The sequence below is a fragment of the Rousettus aegyptiacus genome, unplaced genomic scaffold (genome assembly GCF_014176215.1).
Source record: "Rousettus aegyptiacus isolate mRouAeg1 unplaced genomic scaffold, mRouAeg1.p scaffold_m13_p_12, whole genome shotgun sequence".
NCBI classification, from domain to species: Eukaryota; Metazoa; Chordata; class Mammalia; order Chiroptera; family Pteropodidae; genus Rousettus; species Rousettus aegyptiacus.
The window spans coordinates 35,603,726-35,626,259 of record NW_023416287.1 but is presented as its reverse complement, the minus strand read 5'-3'; the positions used below and the strand labels follow the sequence as shown (position 1 = coordinate 35,626,259).

Here is a 22,534-nt window from a genome sequence, read left to right as displayed (position 1 = left end):
TCACATTAAGAAAGGGAAAAAGGAAAAGTGAAATTCGTTTTAATTAACCAATCACTGTTGAACTCTGAACAACACAGGTTTAAACTGTGCAGGTCCACTTATACGTGGATTTTTTTCCCCCAATATACAGCCAGACTTCTACATCCCATGACTTGGCATCCATAGAATCCCAACAGTATTTTCAACCCATATTTGGGAATCTGCAGATGCAGAGAGCAAACTGCATGCTTTGTTCTACACCATTTTACATCAGGGACTTGAGCATTCGGAGATTTTGGTATCCACGGGATGGGGATGGAAACAATTGTCCATTAATGTGGAGGAAAAATTGAAGTTTTGGGGCAGTCGAAAGTTGAATGCAGATTTTCAACTGCAAAGGGGAACAGCGCCCCTAACTCTACATTGTTCAAGGTTCAACATATAATCAACATAAAATTATTAATGAGATAGTCACATTCCTTTAAACTAAGTCTTCAAAATATGGTATTACACTGACAGCACACCTCAATTCAACATTTCAAGTGTTTGACTACCTGAATGTGGCCTTAGGATACAGTGTTAGACAGCAATGGGTACTGTCTCCAAGAATGAAAATTTCAATAACTACGGGCCTCATATTTTGATCCACAAAATTATTACCTCAGCAATTATATCCTTCCCTTCTAAAGAATGCCCTGAGGAAGTGGTCACTTTTAATTTCAGAAATTGGCTTAAATTCCTTTCTTTTAAATTTTCTCTTAGAAAAGTATTAAGCCAAGCAACTGAGGAAATTACTCTAGTGAGGAAAAGTAGGAGAGTGGGCATAGATATACAAGGACTGGTTTTTGTACCTAAGTAGAAATGTTGCCTGACTGGGAAAGCCCTCACAGAGAGAATACCTGAGTGGGGTCACTGACTTTACTTTCTAAGTGGTATGTATTTTTCTATTTATGTGTGACTGATGTATAGATGTAGAATTGATTTTAATATATTGATCTTCTATTCAGCAAATCTGGGAGATCTTTTGCATTAACTCTAATCAGCTGCAATAATCTGTTTTTTTAATTAGAAAAATCACAAAGTTTGTAAATAAATTTATTCATTGCATTTCAATGCCTCTCCCTACAATATGATAAAACTTTTGTTCCAATTTTCTATATCCTACATGATATTTTATTATTGGATCTGTGGTTTACTAAGAAAACTATTAATATCTCTCAATATGATTAAAAATGTGTCAGGTGTTTTTTTCAATTTCTTCTTGAAAACCATCAGTTTTTGCTTTGTTATTTTGAGACTATGTTACCAAGTGCTTAAAGATTTAGAATTATTCTATCTTCCCAGTTAGCTGTATCACTTACCATTGAATAATGGTTTTATTCCAAATAATAATTTTTGCCTTTAAATCTATACTATTAGATAATAATATTCAGTCTTATCCAACCCAATGGTACCTTTTGGGCAGTGTTTGCCTACATCTTTTCCCATTCTTTTAATGTCAACCATCTGTGTCTATGTTGTAGATGTGTCCCTTGTAAACAACATGCAGTTGAATTTTTTTACTCTAACCTGACAATCTGTCATGAATTTAGTCCACCTACATTTATTATTATTCATATTTTTGAACTTATTTCTACCACCTCATTTTGTATCTTTTATTTATCCCTTTTCCCCCCCTATTTGTTCTTTTCTCCCTTCTTCGGACTGATTGGGTTACATACCAATTTTTACTCTACTGGTTTGGAAATCGTATATCCTATTCTTAGTATTTTAGTAATTTCCCATAACTTTTAACATGCACATTTAACTCGATAACATTAATCTGTAATCGATATATCCACTCTCTTGAGCAAAAGTACAAAGACTGCAAATGTTTTTTTGATCATCTGCCCAAATTGATTATATTTATAAAGTTAATATTGCTTCATATAATCTAAAATATTTTCTCACACGCACGCGCGCGCGCGCACACACACACACACACACACACACGAATTCTATTATCCAAAATTCTTTAGGGTTTCATTCTATTCAGAACTTCAGAGAAAACTGGTGCTTCCTGGAAGCCCAAGGTATTACCAGTGTGGGAATCATGATTATGTTAATTTCTTGGTACAGGGTCCCAGGACCATGAAAGCCGTATAAAGAAGAATCCCAAACCCACTTGAGGCAACCTGTCTTTACTTAAGATATTTCTGGAGAAGACTCATTAACCTCCAACCAGAGCCCAGGTCAAAAGAGACAAACTTCCTAGCATTTTCTTTTGTGGGAAGTATATATATTATATGGTCCCCTTTTCATTAATCAAAGGACTCTGCTTTCATGGGGAAGTCATGTCTCAATTGACCTCCCCAATCCACTTACACCCCAGTCCTTGTATGGTCATTAAAGTCACATCCCTTGTTTACTGAGATGGGCAAATGCCACCAAGGAGGTGAGACTGTCAGGGCCAGTATGCTCCTTGGGTATTCAGCTTTTTCTTTATTCATAGTTCCAGCAATATTTCTTACTTCCTAGTAAGTTCGGCTTGGCTATTATACTGTCCACCATTTCCTGTTACTTTGGATTAGGAAGATTTTCAGGTTATCTTGTCTTCTGGACATTGCACAGCAGTCAAAATGACCTTTTGAAAAGGCTTATCTGGTCATGTATTTCCCTTCCTTCTTAAAACCCTTCAAAGATATCCCATCTGCTCTAAGGATAAAACCTGGACTTATTTTTTCCCATGTTGAGATATAATTGACATAAAATATTATGTAAGTTTAAAGTGTACATTTAACATATGTATATATTGCAAAATGATTACCACAATAAGATTAGCTAACCTCTCCATCACCTCACCTAATTACCTTTTTTGTATGTGTGTGGTGAGAACATTTAAGATCTACTCTCATAGCAACTTTCAGGTATATAATATTGTTAACTATAGTCAACATGCTGTACCTTAGATCCCCGGAATTTGTTTATCTTATAACTGGAAGTCTGTACCTTTTTTAAACAACATCTCTCTCTCCCTCAGGCTCCTGGCAACCATCATTGTATGCTCTGTTTGCCTAGTATGGCTGTTATAGATTCCACATATAAGTGAGACCATACAGTATTTGTCTTTTTCTGTCTGACTTCATTTAGCATAATGCCCTTGAAGTGCATTCATGTAGACACCTGAATTCTTACTGCAACTTAGCAACAGCTTGCCCCTGCCTTCTTCCATCCCCAGTTCATCCTGCCCCTCGTTCATTTCACCATAGCACATTACCTTTTCACGCTCAGTCTAATGCCACCAACCACCTCCAGAACTTGGTAAGCACTAGGTTCCTCGCCTGATAAACTTGCCCCATCCACCTCACCTTCTCGTTCCTCAGGTGCTTTCTTAGTGATCACTTCCTGACAGAAGTCTTGTCTGCTCCTCCAGACTAATTTAGGGTTCCCCATTATATGCTCTTACAGCACTTTCCTTCCAGCACTTTTCTCAGTTTATGATTATACACTTAATAGTGTGAGAATCTAATTGATGTCTGTCTTCTCGGCAGACTCTCAGCACTGGAACCCTAACAGCTGGGTCAGGGCCTGGATCATGATATCCATTCACAAGGCACTAAAGGAATACTGAGTGAATTAGGATTAATGCAGAAGTTGAGGTGACGACTTGCTGATAAAGGCATGAAGGCCTGGAATATTATGATACAACAGTAGAATGACAGGAAAGGTCAGATAGGAGAGACATTGAAAAGAAAGAATTGACAGCAGCTAGCAATCAGATGGGAAAATAAGTTAAAAAAGAGCTACGTGTCATTAGTAGAAATCCAGAAATTTGCATTTTAGACATAATGAGCATGAAGTGCAAGAATATTCAGCTGGAAATGTCCAGTGGCAGCTGGAAATGATGGTGTGGTGCTCCACAGTGGAATGAAGATCGTGATCATCTGAACCAAGGTGGGAGCTGGGTCTCTGCATGAGGATGCGGTATCCAGGGGAAGGTGGCTGGGGGAGAGGAGCATAGTACCCGGGGAAGCGTCCTAGCGACAAACGGAAAGAGGGTAGAAGGGGAGCCAATGAAAGACATGGAGAAGAGCCCCAGTAATGGAAAACAAGAGACTGTAAACGGTCAAAGAAAGAAGCGATGGGTTTCCAACAAGAGAGATGGGTCAGCCACATCAAGGGCTGCAGGAAGATCAAGACAAAATATTTTTACAATATACCAGAGGTGGCTATGTAAGTTAAACCCTGCCATAAACTTCCTAGTCCTTTCACTGTTCATAACACTTACAAATCTTGTCAGGATATAATTCAGAATAGCAGACAAGATAGAAGCCTCCAGGATTCGGGGTCCTTTTGAACTGTGAAAATATAACCTTACATTAAATTGCATTCAGAGTTTTTAGAGGTTAAAAATTAATACCTCAAGAAATTCCCAATTATTTTGGGGGGAAATGTGTTCTGGAATTATCTGCAGGTGTCCTTTCTCTCACCTCTTATCCTCCACCCCACAAAGCTGTGATTTGGAACCTTCCGTGTTGTTTAAACCAATTCATTTCTGATTCGCAGATTCAGTATTCTAATGTTACTCACATACCCAAGGTTTTATAAAACATATACATAAACCCTATAAGTAGTACTTTTACTCATTAACATAGGTCCTGGGAAACTGCACAGGGTACATTCAGTCATTCTCTTCCAAAATAATTCTTCAAGTTATATGGAGAATAAAAACCTTGCTTTAATATCAAAAACAGACATAAAACATCTCAAAATAACAACAAAACCTTTCACCATTGCTACTTAAGCATTAAAAAGGCGAGAGAAAGGCACTTTTTGAGCAAAGCAAGTTTAATGCTTTAAATAGTAGACTTTATTAAGAAGAATATAGGGGAAAATCTATACTTCAGGAGAAAAGTAAGCATCATCTAGAACATACCTTTCCACCAGACTGTCCAATTCTAACTTTTCATTGCCCTTGATCTATTTTACAATTCTGTACATTGATAGTGATGCAAAATATTATACGTGCAAATTTTGTTCAGTAGGTTCAACTCTCTCTGACTGTGAAAGAAACCAATTTTGCCTCTATTTGCACAAAATTCCTGATCTATGTATGTGTTTGTTCTTTGGATTCTCCTTTAAAATGTTTATAATGTCTTACCAGTTCCCTTATCCACATGAGTTAAATAAAATCTTTTATCTATGTTCTTTCTATAGCTGTATGGACATTAAGATTTACCATTTCTGAAAATTATTGTTTAACAAGGAGAGAAGGAACTTGTCCCACGAATTTAGAGGGAAAATAAAAAACTGACCCATACTTGCCACACATTGAATAGTGTGGGAAATGCCAGCTGCACTCCCAGCTGCTTGCAGTACAGTTCTGGGAGAAGAGTAAGGAACTGCTCCTTTCCATAGCCCAAACAGTGTTGCCCAAATCACAATCTATATGGGACATCTCAAACACAACACCAGAAGAAATAACCTCATCCCACATCTCTCTGTTGACTCAATGAATGAATAAATGAATGGATGAATAAAGCTGAAACACCTACAAAAATTGGGGGTTTTATTTACTCACATCAGGACCCATGCAGACTGGCTTCAGATTAAGCCATCGCCCCTCCCTCTGAGTTGTAAATTAATCTTCTCTTGAATGTCCAGTACACCCATTCACAATCCCACAGGACTCTTCCCCTCCTCTGCCTTTTCCAGGGAATCCTTTGAGTTATAATTCAAAAACCTAAAACTCACTGTTGAGATGGGAGTCTATGGCAGGGATCTGATAGTGTTGAAGCACAGAGACAGATACTTAAGCCAATCACTTTTTCCAAAGCAACAGTCTACAGACCTTGAAGGTATAACTGGGTCAATTAAAGGAGCCTTTTCAGATCTTGCTGCCTGGTGAGATCAAGTTCACTTATTATTCAGCATTTCTACAGCCATTAACATTCATTTCTCAGCACCCTTTGCCAGAGAGACAAAGGGCAGCCATTCTGCAGTAAAATGACCCCCATTGTCCAGGGACACTGATTCACTATTCATCACAATTTCTCTCAATGAGAGCTAAGAGTGCCAAAAGCTCTGAATGCAGAGTCTGGAAGGAGCACCTTGGCCAAGAAGGGATAGAGCTGCAAATGCCACAAGCACCACTGACATAGGCCAGTGGAAGTGCTAGTTATAAATAATTGTGATTTACTCATCCATGCAGCCCTGGAAAACCCCCTGGACATGCTCTGTAAATCCACTCACAAGCACTTTGTCAGTTTTTCAGAATTCGGACCTGGCATGCCTGCCCCAACCTGAATGAGACCAAGTGAGATTTCCATGACCAACAGCCCCACTTTGAGAATGGAGAAATGGAGAGGCAATCTTAGAAAGGATGGCACTGAGGAAGTGGGGGCTGACAGCACAGAGCTGTGGTTCTGGTGGTACCTAACGGGGCCTCCAAGCTCCACTTGGTGTCTGCACAAATCCTGGTGTCTCAGAGGATATGAACTAAGCATGGCTGAGCTGAAACACTGATAAAAAGTCATCTCTGACATGTCACGAACAGGAACACCTCCCTTAACTTCTGAAGCTGCCCCAAACCCCATCCGATCCTCACAGACTCATCTCTGAAGCCCTCTTTGCCCACTTGCAAGATCTCCTTGGATCCAGCTGGTTTGCTTTCCCAAACCTACTGCAAGGTCCTCACAGGGCCACACACACCTGTCCAAGTGGCATGATCCAAACGGGGGCTCCAGTAGGGTCCTGTTCACAGAGACAGGACTGGGAGAGGAGGGGTCCCATCACCAGCCAGGCCCATGGGTGGGGCAGTGCTCACTACTGGTGCCCACCCAGATCTCCTTCACCTCAAGGGTACTACCCTAGCTGTCATGAGTGTTGGTTGCTAATGGCGCTCACCTGCCCCCTTCTCCAGAGAAGGTGCCTCACCTGGCAATTCACCCCACATCCCATGCCAGTTTGTAGCCAGTGGCCAGAGAGCAGCTGACTAGGGGTACACAAGGCAGCCCCTTGGCTCCCAGACAGGATCAATTCTGGGATGTAGTTGTATTCTGATCTCTCTGTGGGATTGGATGACCCCAGCAGAGATTATATCCCAGTTCAGCTTTCATCCCCAGCCTATCCTGCTTTATCAAGCCTCCTTCTGTCAATAACTCACTTGCCCAAGAACAAGGATATATCAACTGGAGACAGTGGACACCCTTCTAGAAGGAGGTTAATGCCTCCTTATTCATTTGCAACTTCCCAAGGAAGAGGAATTATTGCAGGCAGTGCGGTGCCAGCTCTGCTGGTCTCCCTGAGCCTGTCTTCATGTGAGCACACCATACTTCAGTCCACACTGAAGTGTTACTGTCCTTTGAGCTCCAGCAGCCTAGAATTGGGAAAGTACTGGAAAAAGTTTTCTTTTTAATGCTAATGCACATTTCAGAGCCACCCCATGTCTAGTGGTAAGACAATGTGGTATTGAGGATCTGCATGCTATTTCAAAAGAACAGAATCCTCAGATCTATTCCAATAAAGGCTGTGATGGCTAATGGAAATGCCACCAGCCTCTGCTTTCAGTTGCAATTACGCAAACTCAGGTGGTAGCCCTAGTTATTCCTGGGTGACTGAAAGCCCCAAACAGCAGCCATATGGGTCTTTGATGATTTTCAGGGGAAAATGAACAGATTAATGCTTTATTAAGGCCTGTCGTCAAACAGAATCACCTAAGACATTGGGTGGTGGAAGAAAATAACAGAAGGGGGATTGGAAGCCGGCATTTTCACACCTCATTAAATAGATTGGGTCTCTCAGGTCCTCAGGGGTAGGGGCAGAGAGAAGATGGAGAAAATGAAGGATGAACCCAAATTGTTCTTCTTCCAGACCAGGGCTCATAGTGTCCCACAGAATCCAAGGCACAAGGACACAGGAATGAGGAGGCAGCTTGGAAGTGGTCAAGAGGGCTGCACCTGGCCAAAAGGTCAGAGATGGGCAGGTGATAGCTACATAAAACCCTGCCAGGCCAACTCGGCCACTTGCCTTTGCTTTGTGTGTTCACTCCCAGCCAGGCTGGCATCTCTGCCCAGGACATCCCTTGTGTGTCCAGGGCCTGTGGACTAGTGCCAAGCCTGTATGCAGGACCCCTGGGTGTCCAATCAGTTCTGCCACAGATGCCTTCACTCACCAGCTCCCAGGAGGCACAGCCATCATGACAGAGGCCTTCAAGGGTCCCAGGCTGGCAACAGGGGGCTAAGGGTCCAACTAAGAGCTGTGTCTCCGCAGAGGTCTCTGGGTATGAGACCCCATATGAGGAAACAGTCACCCAAGATGCAGCCTCCACTCCCAGAGTGGTAGAGACAGAAGCCAGACTGGTGTTCTGACCCCTGGCCTTCCATTCCAAGCTCCAGATCCCAGCCTCAGGCCAACCTGAGCTGGGGAGGTGCTTTCTAGAAAGCAGTGCACTACCTAGAAAATATGCCATAGCCTTAGTTCTTTCTGAGGGTCTCTGGGTCATTTATGCCAGTCAGTCTGCTTCATGTGGGCTCGGCATGAGTGTAGGAAGACTGTCTCTCACAGGCCTGGCCTCAGACACAGTAATTCTGGAAAGACTCATTCTTACTGTATTTTTTTCCTTAAATAAGCTTTTCTCTGAGAGTTCGTTGTTGTGATCGCACTTTCTCCCATATGATTAACACCTCTCTACTCTGTGATTCATTCCCCTGACTGCATTACTACCTCAGTTGTTGGTCCTCCCACACACAAGGATGTGTGTTGGGGGGGGAGGTGGTGTATGGGTGTGTGGTGTGTGCTGTATCTGTGTGTAGTGTGTGGTGTATCTGTGTGTACTGTATGTGTGTGTAGTGTATCTGTGTGTACTGTATGTGTGTGTGTGTGGTGTGTGTACAGTGTGTGTATGATGGGTGAGGGATGGGAATACAACTCCTATTTGGAGATGTTATGAGAGGAGAGAAAAAGACAAGTGTATGAAGAAGAGTAGGAGGAGGGAGGAAAGAAGGAGTAGAGGAGAATCAATAATATTAGTAATAGTTATTACTGTTGTTTCAGCCTTGAGAGGGCAAGGCATGTGCCTCTAGTGTGTCTCCTTCGGGAACCACCCCCACCCCATGTGCTGCAGGGATTCAACACCAAACAAGGGTGAGCACACCATGGTGCAACAACTTCTCCACCCTCAAAATCTGGATTCTCTCTTGTCTGTGGTTGGTTTGCCCATGAAGCCTTTCAGGCCAACAGATCTGACCATAAAGTTCAAACTCAATTATCCACTTTACTTTAATATTCAAGTTACACTTTAAATAAGTACATTCACTTTAGAAAACTGTTTATTAGGATCTACTAAAGCCAAACCACACACCCATCATAAAACATCAACGTTGGGGTATAGACCTAATTGAAATGCATACATGTGATCACAGAAAGGCACGTATAAGAATATTCTGAGCAGCACGACTCGTACTGAAATTACTCAGATGTCCATCAATTTGACAATAAAATGCTAGTCAGTAGCAACAATGAATAATCTACAACTGGTCAAAATGATGTAGGTGGATCTCAGAAGCATAACATTCATCAAAAGTACATATTCATCTTTTATACTGAAATGACACACAAAAACAGGCAAAACTGACCTATGCTGTTAGAAGTTGGGATAGTGATCACTCTTGGGGTAGGGGTGACTAGAAAGGGCCACGAGGGGCTTCAGGGGTGCAGGTCCTGCTGTTTCTTGACCTGGCAGCTGTTAAGCCTGTGAAAATTCATCAAGTAATACATTTATGATAGATACAATTTTCCACATATGTTAAACTTCAAAAAGCTTATTTAAAAGTAACAGAAATGAATCATATTCTCTTTTCATTGGAATCATCTTTGTCATTTCTTATTTGGGTTGAAAATAGAAAAGGCAGCAGGAAAATGTAAGAGGGGCTTAGGCTCTTGAAGCAAAATCAATGAAAGCAAGGCCAAGCCAAGGCTTAAATCCAAAGTTGAGGTGAGTGAAAGGGAGCTGGGGGGTGCAGGCATTTGGCGAGAAGGAGATGAAATCAGAGTCCCACGTGAGAGCTGTATGATTTGTATCTCGCCATTCTGCCTAAGTTTCATTTCACCGTGGGAAATCTCAACCCAACTGAATTTAGCCACACATGGATACTCATGCTATCAACATCCGTTCAAATTCCAACATGTGTTTACTGACGTGACATAGAACTAGAGACCAGGGTACCACACATGGGGAATGTGTGAGGGATGGAATTTGCACCTCACATTTGAAACTGGGCCTGCTGGCTTTTGAATGACTCAGAGACTGAAGCCAAGCTGAGCTGGCATGTCACACGAACAGATGTTGAACCCTGGAGAGCACTGATTGCTGTGACTTTGAAGGGACCCCTCATAAGGCAATTCTCATGAAATTCCTTTACCAGATGACTTACAGGTGGCAAAGTAGTCGAAGACAGGCAGTTGAGGCTCACGAGGAGCAGATGTTGCTGCTGGCTCACCAAATCTCACTACTCCATCCAGAGCCTGACAGTAGGCTCTGCAATTCCTAGTCCAATGCCATTTCCTTCCACTCAAGAAAGAAGTTTGCTTTGGGAGGAAAAGAGAAAGAATGAATATCTGCAGCTCCAAAAACCTGGATGGTCTCTGAACTCAAAGTTTAAAGAATCTTCATGGGAAAAATAAAGGCACAATGTGATCACTGCCCTATGTGTCTATGAGGAGTGAGCTCATCAAATGTTTGTGGTATTGCCATAATTTCACATTATCACTATTTCAGACCAAGTGCTATATAACTAATATTACTTTTTAAAAGTTAATTGTAGGATTTGGAAGTATCTGAAGTGTGGATATTTCCCTAGGGAATAACAGCCTAGGGAAGAAGAGAAAATCTCTACCAGCTCGACTATTTTAAAAAGTCGTTTAGAAACCTAGACACTGGGCTATAAATTCACCATCCCCAAAATTTCCTCCCTCCTTTTCTACACATGCATCCCTATCTATGGGTGTTCTGTCACATCTCTTGGCCTTTCAATATACCTTTGATGCTCATTTTAAGTTGTTTTTTTTAATCTAAAAACATTAAAAGGAGGTGGAATACAGAAACAAATAATGAAATATGGGCCAGCCTATTGCTGCCTCTCTAGGAAGGAATAGAGAGGTTCTCCAGACACAAACTGCTTTGCTTCCCTTGAATTATTTTATGGTTTTAATCCACATTGCTCGCTGTCAACACCTAATCCACCCTCAAAGTCACAACACTTTCCCAAATCACCCGGTTTCCTCACACATGCTGCATTCATTCTACACCAGCCACGACACCACTCCTAGACACTGGGCCAGTCAGCCAGAACCTCCCTGGGCTGGGGGTAAATCTCCAGTCAGATCCCAGTGGGGACCCAGCCATTGCTGAGCATTTGAGATAAGCTCATGGATGAAGGACAGAGAGTCTACTTTCCCAGTGTTAGGGGCTGAGTTGTGCCCACAAAAATCATATGCTGAAGTTCTAACCCCCCAAGTACTGTAGAATTTGGTCTTATTTGGAAATAAGGTTTGTACTGTAGGTGTAATTAGTTAAGATGAGGTCATAGGACAGTAGGTGAGATTATCCCCAATTCACTATGACTGAAGACCTTATAAAAAAGAAAAATTTGGACCCAGAGGCAGACATGCACAGAGAGAAAGCAACGTGAAGACACAGAGAGCAGACAGCCATCCACGAGCCAACAAAAGATGCCACAGAAGAATATGACCCTGCAAAAACTTTGATCTGACTACTAGCCTCCAAAGCTGTGAGACAATAAATGTCTGTTGTTTAAGTTAAAAATAGCAACAAAAAGCTACAGACCCTGGATCCTGCAACAACTTCTCTAGGGCACGGGGCCCTCAAAATAACTTGTTCTCTGTTCAAGGTGAGTAGGGCATAAAACAGTCAAAAGGTTTGGAGGCATTTCATCTGAGGTCAACTAAGCACTGCTTTCTCTAACTATTAATAGAAATTCATTTATTCATTCTTCCAACAGCTACCTAGCAAACTTTTCTCTGCAGAGCAACCCACTATGTACTACAGAGAGGTGGAGGCATTTGAGATCCAGAAGCTAACTGAAGAGATTTCAAGGTGAATAACTGATCTGGTGACTCCACTGCTTAAGTGTCACCTAGAGAAACTACTCTCACATATGGGCACAGGAGCTGTGTGCAAGAATGTTTAACTACAGCACTATTTGTGATGAGAAAAACAATGCAAACAACTCAAATAAATGTCCACTATCATGGGAAGAGCTAAAAAGCAAAATCACCTCTGGTATGTCCACATGAATGAGTCAGAGACCAGTGAGGAAAACAAAGTACTTCAAATGGAGGAAATTTAACACGGGGAATTGGCTGTATAGGTGATGGAGTAGCTTAGAAGCTGAACAGCCTGGTGGGGCAACTCAGAGATTAGCAACAATGGGAAGCTGTCGGCATCCCTAAAATGGGAAAGGCAGAGAGAGAAGGGGTTATCAGCAGATCATGAAGGAAGGAGCTTCCAGCATAAATGAAGTCACAGCCAGGGAGGGTGTCTTAAGTGGGTTGGAGAAGTGAGGTGCAGGGAAAGGAGATGCCCTTCCTTCTTTCTCTCTCTCCTGTACTTCCTGTTGGCCGAACCTGCCTAGAAGACAGAGGGCAGGGGAGCTGGGGAAGGTAGCTCCCAGTGAAAAGAGCAGAAAATATCCTGAGGGTGGACAAGATATCCTGAGACAGCATCCTAATATTAAAAAGAAGATAGATCAATCTCTAACATATACTATTGAATGAGAACAAAATACAAAAGGAAATACTCAGATTCATACCACAATTAAATGCCACACATTTACTATGGAAAACAAAAATGTATATAAATGGGGATATGCCCAACTGATTATGGAATGACTCTGGACAGGGCCATTGATATTGAGGATAAGCTAGGAGTGCTCAAATAGAACATTAGCATTATCAGTGATGTCTTAAACTTCACCAGCAGGAAGTAACCCAGGAATTAGTTTGGTAATAACAATTTTAAAAGGCTAATGCACAAGCCAGTTCTGGTATGTGCTGCTTCCCAGTGTTGCCAGCCAGAGCTGGTGTCCCCTTCCTGAAGATTCCCCTGGCTCTTTGTAAGGGCATGTCACATGCGGCATTAGAATTTATTGTTTATACATGTCTCTCTTTTCTAATGGACTGTGTGTGCCTCCAGGGCAGGGACTGTTTCTTATTGAGCTCCATATGGTACCAAGAGAGTCTCCCCAATAAAAGTCAGTTGAATTATAGCAAATTAAATTACGAATAAGTTTAAAAATAAAAGTTTACCATTAGATGGAGTAAAAGGTGCAAAGACACAGAATTTGAGTTAGGCCTTGAATGAGGGGTGTGATTACATGTTTGAGAGCCTGTCATACTGAAAGAATGAACAAAGGTTGTAGCTTTACTTGGTTTGTCACCCAGTGTTCCATCCTGTTAAATTCACTTATAATACATATGCCTCCTGGACCCTAAGGGCTATGAAACTGGCTTTCCATCTCCAAGGAAGGCTGGAGCCAAATTTTGAAGCTTGAAGTACAGGCTTCAAGGTTCAGTATAACTTTGTTATAGACTGAATGTTTGTATTCCCTCCAAAATTCATATGTTCAAGGTGATGGTATTAGGAGGTGGGGCCTTTGAGAGGTGTTTAGGTCATGAACATGAGCCCTAATGATTGGGATTAATGTTCTTATAAAAGAGACCCCAAGAGCTCTCTTGCCCCTTCCACCACATGAGGACACAGTGAGAAGGAAGAAAGCTCTCACCAGATACTGATTCTACTGGTGCCTCAATCTTAGACTTCCAGCCTCCAGAACTCTAATAAATAAATGTCTGCTGTTTTAGCTACCCAGTCTATAATATCTGTGTTATAGTCTGAGCTAATACATCTTTGTAAGTAGAAGGAAACAGAAATACTAGCGGATGTTCAAAGGGAGATGCGTCTGACCATCGCAGCGCCACATCAGGAAGGTTGGTCCAGTGTGATATGCTGGAAAAGGGCTGAGAGCTGAGAGACCAAAGAAGCCAGGGGCCAGAAGGTGCAGGTCTGAGGTGGAGCTGAGAGTAGACAAAGTGAGAGGAAAGATGAGGAAGACACTGTGAAGGAAGAAAGTATAGAAATCCTGCTTTCTGGATACTGGTGAAGACATAGGAATCCAAGATGCTCAGACATCACACCTGGGAGCCTAAATAGAAAGCAACCGTGGTTTGGGAGGTACGTCCATGATAAGGTAAGTTTTGTTTTAGAAATATTCACACTTGGAGATGAAGGTGACCATCTTAGTGAAAATAAATATTGTCCTTTGCATCTCACAGGAACCGGGACACTGCCAGTCCAAGTAATATCTCTGAACTGCAGAGAGTACCCCAATCTCGTGGGTGCACAGACTGGGAAGAAGTACCTAACAGCTTCAAGGAAACTTGCAAAAAGGAGCCCTTCCTCTCCTCGCTGCAGCTCCATGCCAGTGTCTCCACTCCTGCTTACCCAGGCTGGACGTCCTCATGCAGGGCATGGCTGGTGCAACCTAGTTAAATGATTTTTGAGGTTTAAAAGGTAATTGGGGATGCAAAAAATTAGTCAAGTTAAGTACTCTTCGAGTAGAAAATAGAAGAGTAAGGATATTCACTGCTCAGCAGCATTTAACTTAGTGGGAGTGAGTTTCAAGCGAGGAAACAATTCCACAAGCTCTCACACTGTCACACAATATTCCAGGTAAGTGCCAGCTAAGACTTGATAAACAGAGAAAAACTTTATGAAACCATTTACTGGGAAGGGAAGAGTATAACATGGGCAGGGCTCATCACCCACACTAATAAATGTCTATAATTATTTACAGTGGTACCTCTTCTGTCAGTGTGGCTGATAAGAGGACCCACCGGACCTCTTCTAAGCTCAGGGAAGTCGCTCCAGGAAGAAGCATCCTCCCAGATGCAGGCCTCGGCACCATCCTCAAAGACAATGCCAGCAGGCAGACCGTCGGGGGCCGTCTGCTACCACAGGACTTGGAATCAAAGCCCAGAATAAACTTCAAAATAAATATTGTGTAACAAAAATAAAATCACTGTCACAGGTGTTGCTCCTCCTCTCAGTCCTTTCAGAAATAATTCATCTCTACCAAAGCCTTCCTGGTGCTCTCATGAACCTGCATCTCTTGCTGAAATCAGCAAAGGCACCATCCCTTGGAGACTGAGAGGAGCAAGCCTGGGGTAGAAAGGAGAAGGTGTGCCATCCCATCTTCCTTTCCACCCCAAGGATGTTGTCATTCCCCTCTTAACTTCCTTAGGCTCTCGAAAGAGCAGCAGTCGCTTCCTGAGGACAGAAGGGTCTCTATCTTGGCGTTTGCAATGAAACCCATGAGGTCTGCTGGAAGTAAAGTCACTCAAAGAGCAAAACACTTTGCTTTGGCTTTCTTCATGTGCAAAAGGCAAAATCACAGCACTTGCTTGATATGCTTACAGCAGTGCATCTCAAACTTCTACATGCAGTAAGAGACCTTGTTAGAACAAAGTTTCCTGGCTCCCATCCCCAAAGACTCTGATTCAGCAGGCTGGGGTAGGGGCCATGACTATGCATGTCTAGGAAGCTCATAGGGGAGGGGGTGTCAGGTGACACTGATGTTAACTGATCCAAAGCCCTTTGAAAATCCCTGGTTTCTACTATGAGTAAGAATGCATGACATGCAGAAGCAATCTATCAAGCTGTGCAATCTCAACGGCTCTTTAAAATCAACACAAAAAAATTCACATTTGTGAGAGTAATTCTCATGAAACAGAAATGAATAATGATTGAGGGCATGCTCAGAAGCAAAACTGTATTTGTCTGGCTGTAAAGTAGCAGGAAGTATATTTCCAACATCTTCCAAGAGGCTTAAAATTTTACATTTTAAAATTATTGATTTAAAATTATTGATAAAATTAGAGAGCTTTAATGTTACCTATGTAAAGACAATTTAGTGTAAATGTTCACATTCTACAGATGAGAAAACTGAGAACAAAAGCAAATATGCAGGTTAGTAGCAGGAGTGGGACTAGAATCTCTGTCTTCAGACTCACGATCCGGTACTCCTGTGTGGACCATGAGCCAAGTTTCCTATCCATGACTATTTTCATAGCAGAAATAATAAAGATACAGAGGATGGTAAAGTTTTACTGTCCTTCATGACGGAACAATAGAGATCAGTCCTGCACAATATCAACATAAAAGATTTCATTCCTGGTGTCTCCTAAAATAAACCTTAATTCCGTGCTGACACTCAGAATGTTCATCAGAAAAGAACGCTCCCATGCAAGCATACCTCTTATCTCCCCTTCCTCCTTTCCTTCCGACCCTACTTCCCAATGGACTAAAAAAAAAAAAAAAAACATCAAAAAAACCCCCAAACATCTGGGTGAAAGAGCCATCAAGAGATAGTATGGCACCCCAGAAGCCTTCAGGAGCATCCTTTACCAGACAGGACAAGATGTGTCCATTTATGGTTTTCTTGGCTCGAAATTGAAGGATAATGTTCTTGCCATCTTAGGCAAAACAACACTACGGATCTGCCTCAGACTAGACATCCTTCTCCTCCCAGGCTTACAGCTGTTGTTTGTAATTCTGTTAACACTGCTGGCCTGTACAACCAGAGGGAGCCTTGAAGGATCTCCTCCCCCACACTGGACTTCTCACTACTCTTGAGAAATTGAGTTAACGGTTAAAACTTTGTTTCCTCCTTATTTTGTTATCAGAGGAGCAGTCAGCATGAAGGAAAACCGAAGCAACCGTGGAGAACAGAAGATAAGAAAAACAAAATGTCTATTTAAAAAAAGTGTGGGTCATCATGTGACATTTTAAGCAGATGCGTTTGTCTGATACTTGTCACTCTCTTGATCTGTTTTCCAAGTTAGTGCTACTTCTTTGCCATTAGTGTCCCGTTAACACCTTGTTTTTGCCTTCCAGCCATTGTAGAGGTCCTGGTAATATCTGAGGAGGAATAATTTTAGGTAGAAATGCAGTCTGAGGTTGAAGAGATACAGTGGGGACCTGAGGCCAAGCAGAGCACATCTTGATAATAAGTTAAAATGAAATTAAAAAGTCATTCAAAAACACTCTAAGACAGGGAACCTAGTGGACAGAGCTCTATATGAAAAAATATGCAAGTCCTATAATTCCACAGACATTCTCCATATAGCTCTACCAGTTAGTTGGGACACATTGTATCACTACAAATACAGTAATCATAAAGTTACAGTGACTTGGAACACACACATGCACAAAGATGTTTAATCAGCAATAATAAAATATTTTAAATAGCCTATAATATTTTAAATAACCAACAATAATTAATTATGTATATTCAATATATGTTCAATAGAATTTCCTATATAGTCAATGGAATGCCAATCAGCCTGTGAAATGGTAATTATAAAATAACTGACAGTTGCCTTTATTAAAAATATGTTGTCATAAAAATGCAATATGGAACATCATATCAGTAAGTCAAAATGCAACATACAACACTGTATTTATTTTATGATGACCACCCACCTTATTTTATGAGAGGATCATTCATTGTGTGAGGAATATCTACCACCTATATAAAAATTATTTATGCACACAATCAAACACTAGAAAGAATACTGAAAATTAATATTTGATCTCAGAGGGTGGCATAACTTTAACTTAATTTCTTCTTTCTTTCTATTTCTGTTACTAACATAGTTGGCAATATTCCATCAAGGATACAAATTAAGTTCTATTTAGTTGATACAATGTTATCTTGGCAAAAAGTAACAATCTAACAAATATTTATGGAGTTTCTCTTCCATTTCAGGCACTGAGCACAAGGCAGTAAACACAACAGATGAAGTTCATTCTCCCACGAACTGACATTTTCATTGGTACAGGGTAATAGCAGCACAATGAGAAAATGAATATATAGTACACCAAACAATGAATGACACAGTAACTGCTCACAGAAATGCCTGCGTGGTGTGCACAGAGTCAATCACTCCAGGGCATTCTGTTCCTGCTTTTCAGAGAACCATGGCCAATATCTGATACGCTGAGTATATTAGCTTCCTGTTGCTATTGTAATAAATTCCCACAAACTTAGTGGTTTAATACAGCCCCAAATCTTACAGTTTTAAAAGTCAGAAGTTGTACAGGATTCTCATTGATCTAAATTCCAAGTGTCAGCAAAGCTGTTCCTTGCCTTTTCCAGCTACTAGGGGGTACCCATATTCCTTGGCTCATGGCCCACTCCCATCTCCAAAGCCAGTAATCCCATCAGTCCGATCTCTGCTTCTGTCATCACATCACATTCTCTGACTCTGCCCCTCCTGCCTTCCCACCGCCACCCCCCACCCCATTCAGACCTTTGCGATTACAATGGACCCATCTGGATAATCCAGGATAATCTTCCCATCTCAAAGTCAGCTGATTAGCAACCTTAATTCTATCTGCAACCTTAATTTCCCCTTGCCATGTAACATAACAGATTCCTGGGTTCCAAGGATTAGGACATGGGCATTTCTGAGGGGAAGGAGGACAGTATTCTGCAATGGGGTATCTTCTTGTTGAACTCTCTGGCATGAAATGTCTAGTTACCTCTTTCCTAAACACAGATGTTTAGCACAGTGGAAAGTACCACTATCTACCTGTAAGACTCTGGGCAAGTTGCTTTACGAGGACAATAATACTGAATACATGGTTTTGTGGAGATTATTAAGTGAGGTAAACTATGTGAAAGAGGTGTGAACCTAGAAAACAGAATAATCAGTTGGTTAATATTAGACAAATTCAGCTGTTCCTGAATCTCTCTATCCATGAATTAAATTTCTTCATCTTGTAACAAACTAACAATGTCAAGCTAAAATCTGAACAGGCATTCTGATGCTATGGTAATTAGCCAACAGCATGTGATCTGCCCTTTCCTGTATTCCCATTTAAGGAAATAAAGAAATAACATAAAAAGATGCTGAGTGTGGACGAGCCCCTAAAATACAAGAATGGGACATGACAGGTAGATCACATGAGGTGACACACTAATCCCCAGGTATGAACCCCTATTTCGGAAACATGCTGCTGAAAGGAACTGCTTTCACGGGCACCCCCATACCATGAACATGTCTTTTCATCCGTTAAGAGACCCAAATTCCTTGAAATGCAACTCAACCAGGGAAAAAGGGCATATTGCCTTCTGGAGACTAACAAATAAGAAAAGAGATAGAAAGAATCACAGAAAGGATACAAACTGGGATGGTAGACTGTAAGGTATTGTCTCTAGTTGGAAGAACTAGAAAGAACTATAAACTGATTGGAATTATATGAATAAAGCTCCAGCTAAATATTCAAACTACGAGGTAGCAGAAACAACCCTCTCAAGCTGAGTCACCCTAGAACACACAACATAAATAGAATTTAGTCAAGGACCAAAAACACCAACCACATCTTCAACTGAAGATATGCCAGCAGGAACCTGAAACAGTGTGGCAAGGTAAGTGCTCTGGAGGACCAGGAAGGTCCATTCACAATGAAGGAGTTCAGAACAGGCCTCCTCAAAATAGGCAACTCTAGCGAGTGATTTATTTTGAGCTGAAAACAATCAAGACCCTGCAGGCTCATAAAAGAAACTTTTATCATTCCAAAAATTTAAATTAGGGACTTTGTCCATAATAAGAGCTATCACCAGAAACAACTTTTTATAACCTATCTATGCGGCAGGGCAAACTACAAATTACTGCACAGTTTATCTTCTTATCATCCTGCAACCACCTTCTTCTCTTCCTCCGAAGCCCCAGGGCACTTTACCTCATTCTTAATGCAGAAGGTCATATATATCTCTTTTTAACTTTCTGTCCTCAGACCTCTTATGTATGTGGCATCTCTGATTCTCACACATATGTGGGGTTCCCATGCATATGTATGTAATTAAATTTGGCTATTTTCTCTTATTAATCTGTCTCATGTAGATTTAATTATTAGACCAGCTAAAGAACCTAGAAGGATAAAGGAAAGTTTCTCTCTCCCTGACAACAGGAATACCCAGGGCCTGAATTTTCTCTTTCAAAGGTGAATAACTCAAAACAAATTTTGAAAATTCTCTGCAACATAAAAAAGAATACTATACTTCCAAAAATGATTTATTACAGAAAGTAGAAGTAAATTTTAGAAATAATCTATTTTAAAATCTCAATGATATGCAAGAAAACATGGGCTATATGAAAGAAAAAATGTAAATGGACAGAAAGGCCAAGATTACAATGGAAACTAACTAATAAGGGGGAAAACAATATATGAAATGGTTAAAAAACAGAAATGAATAGACAAATGGAATAAAAGGTAGTAGAGCAAACTCAAAGTGCTGAAGATCACTGAGAAAAAAATTTAGAAACCTGTGCAGAATGAAGAGGAAATGACAAAAAGAAGAAAATAATGAAAGAGAAGATGATAAACATAGAAGACAGACAAATGGCTGTATAAATTACAAATAGTTCATGTTCCAAAGAAAGACAACCAAAACTAATGAAAAGCCACAGTTAAAGGTCATATTCTTTGGACAAAATGGAAGAAAGTTAGAAATTGATATTTTAAAATATACACATAAAAGCACTTTGACAACTTAGAAATTAAAAAATCACTCTCCTAAATAATTGCACATAAAAAAAAACAAAACTAGAATTACAAGACTATTTGAAAAATACAATGATAACTACATGACATTGTAACACTTACGAGTCTAAAGCCACCCTTCAAGTCAAATACATCATTAGTAAGAAAAATATATGTACAAATAAAGCACTTAGTTCAAAATATTAGGAAAACAAAGAAATTAAGAGAAGATGTTAAAGTACTACTAAAGCTGTAATCACTGACTCAGAAAATAGGGGAAAAAACAAAACCGGTAAAGATACTCAAGAGGTGGACCTTCCAAAATTAATGAAGACAAATACAGTCAATTTTGATAAAGGAAATAAAGAGAAACACGTTAGTAATGATAAAATGTTATGCAATCACAATTATAGGACAAAGTTAAAATTTTTAAATGCAGTGTATAATTATGTTCATTTAGAAATTTTAATGAAATTGGTATTTCCCCGAAAAAAAAAATCAACTACACAGAAAAGTATCAATGGAAGAAATCAAAAGTTTGTCCAAAATTATCTTCAAGAAGACCATAGGCCAGAAAGTACTATAAGTGTTCTTTCAAATTATAAAGTTACAAATCATTTCCATGCTTCATAAAATATTCTAGAACATGAAAGAACATGGAAATCATCAATTTGTTTTGTAAAGTTAGCGTAATGCTAACACCAAAACCTGGCAAAGCAGCTTTAGGTCAATATCTGTCATGAATATAAAAGCAAAAATTCTATGGAAAATACAAACAAATCAAATCGAACATCATATTAAAAGAAAAAGTATATCATGGCTATCTACAGTTTACTTCAGGAGCAGCTTAAAATGGATATTTATTTACAGTATGTTATATAAAACACTTCAATAAATGTTAATAAGGCATTTGACCACATACATCATTCATGGCTGAATTTTTAAAAATGCTTAGAAAACTAGAAGCAGAAGACAACTTTCATAACATAAAGAAAAATAACTAATTTAACCAGCAGCCAACAGTAAAAACCTTTTCAACTACAGCATGAATTTTAAAATTCCCTATAATAGCAAATAACTGTAAATGTGGCGTATAATACAAGGTATTGGTTTGTATAACAAACTTGTTTTTATTATTTATGTAGTTTAAAACTTAATCAAATATAAATAATAAAATTAAGAATAAATTATAAAAAACAAATATTTGAAAGAATGTATAAAAATGAAATAACAATAAAAATTAATACCAGATTAAGTTTTACAAACAAATGTAAGAGGGAGATAACCATGGATCTTGGCAGATCATTTTAAACCTTGGATCACATGAAGAAGCTCATTATGAATGAGAAGAATTAATGTGGTAAAAAAAACACTTTTTCTACAAATTATTTATATACTTGTCAAAGCCCACAGGTATTTGGCCAAAATTTGACAGAGATTCTAAAGTTTACCTGGAAGGACAAATGAGTGATAAAGCAAATTATTTTTTCCCAAAACAAGAGCAATCTTGTCTATTGATAATTAACAAGCTAATAAACTATAACAATTAATTAATGGATAAGTTGAACCAAAGAGACATCACAGAAACTGCTTTTGTACATAAGAGAACAAACATGGAATAAAGGTGGTACCACAAATGTGTGGGTAAAGTAAAGATTCAATAAACAATTTAACTGTTAAACTTGTTTATTTATTTAATTTACATCTTCACTTTATGCTAAAATAAATTTCAAATAAGTAGCGTTAAATTTTTAAGAAATTAAACCATAAAAATGGGGAAAACATATAACGAATGATGTGGAATTAACATATGATTCAGATCTTGGATCTAAGAATAAAACAGTGAAAACAAACAAGGAAAAAGATATAGTTTTGACTAGATAAAAATGAAAACCTTCTGTATGCCAAAAAACAAACAAACCATAAGCAAAACTTCTGAATTCGAATAAA

At 39.9% G+C, this 22,534-nt stretch overlaps 1 protein-coding gene across 5 annotated transcripts in view; it reads right to left on the bottom strand.

The window, feature by feature from the left end:
• Positions 1–22,534, bottom strand: part of SLC24A3 (solute carrier family 24 member 3) — a 454,104-nt gene that overhangs the window by 414,248 nt on the left and 17,322 nt on the right. Inside the window, exons 1-2 of one of the 5 annotated variants that reach the window (XM_016146151.2) lie at positions 10,392–16,427; positions 9,594–9,709 (exon numbers count right to left, since the gene is read on the bottom strand). The exons of 2 other annotated variants lie outside the window; for them this stretch is intronic. The gene's annotated coding sequence lies outside the window, so the exon portion shown is untranslated. 2 more of the 5 variants (XM_016146152.2, XM_016146149.2) reach the window with 2 other exon arrangements.